The sequence below is a fragment of the Cucurbita pepo genome, chromosome LG02, assembly GCF_002806865.2.
Source record: "Cucurbita pepo subsp. pepo cultivar mu-cu-16 chromosome LG02, ASM280686v2, whole genome shotgun sequence".
NCBI classification, from domain to species: domain Eukaryota; kingdom Viridiplantae; phylum Streptophyta; class Magnoliopsida; order Cucurbitales; family Cucurbitaceae; genus Cucurbita; species Cucurbita pepo.
In genome coordinates, this window is record NC_036639.1 from 5077570 (window position 1) to 5078416 (window position 847).

Consider the following 847-nt stretch of genomic DNA (forward strand, 5'->3'; position numbering starts at 1 on the left):
AAAAAAAAAAAAAAAAAAAAAAAAAAAAAAAAAAAAAAAAAAAAAATCCAATGGATAATGAGAGAGGCATGGGATTTACAGACTTTTTGATCTCCTACATTAATCTATAACAATGTTTCAGTAAGCACCATTTAGGTTCTGATCTGTTTTTAGACCATGAAGTTATTACATTTTATCATCAAGCTTACCAATTGCATACCTTCAATGGAAAGATAGAAAACACTGGTCTACTTAAACCCAGAACTACGTATTGCTTGACTAGAGAAATTTCAATTAATCATATTCCAGAATGATGTTATTTTTCTTTAGCTAATGTAATAAATTTTTATAAAAACTCAAATATCCTCCAATGACTCAATAAAATGTTTCAAAATTGATATCTTTTGTCAAAAATATTGTTCCATCCTATTCAATATCCCACAAAGCTTCCCTAATTTCATTTTTCCGAAGAACTTTCTTTTTGCATCCTAATAATTTGTGCGTCGATACCTTAAATCCTAGAAACTCATATTACAATCTTAGTACTATATGCCAGCCTAGATACATGCGCCTGAATCTTCAGTGTTACAAAATTAGCAGTCCGTATATCCTAGAAGAATATAACCAACAGATTAAATGCCTAAAAGCCAACAACACAAGGACTTAGAATCAACAGCACGTTGTTTACAGTAGAATACGGAAATCAAACATAGTTAACAGCAAAAGCGTATACTTCATAACCGAGTTAGATAAAGTAGCAGCTCAATTTCCTCTCGATCCAAAATCCAGCATATGCACGAAAATAGACAAAAAAAAAAAAAAAAAAAAAAAAAAAAAAAAAAAAAAAAAAAAAAAAAAAAAAAAAAAA

General features: G+C 28.7%; 1 protein-coding gene across 1 annotated transcript in view; it reads right to left on the reverse strand.

Annotated features, from left to right (window-relative positions):
• Positions 1–847, reverse strand: part of LOC111786139 (V-type proton ATPase subunit e1-like) — a 3827-nt gene that overhangs the window by 2282 nt on the left and 698 nt on the right. The gene's annotated exons all lie outside the window — the stretch shown is intronic.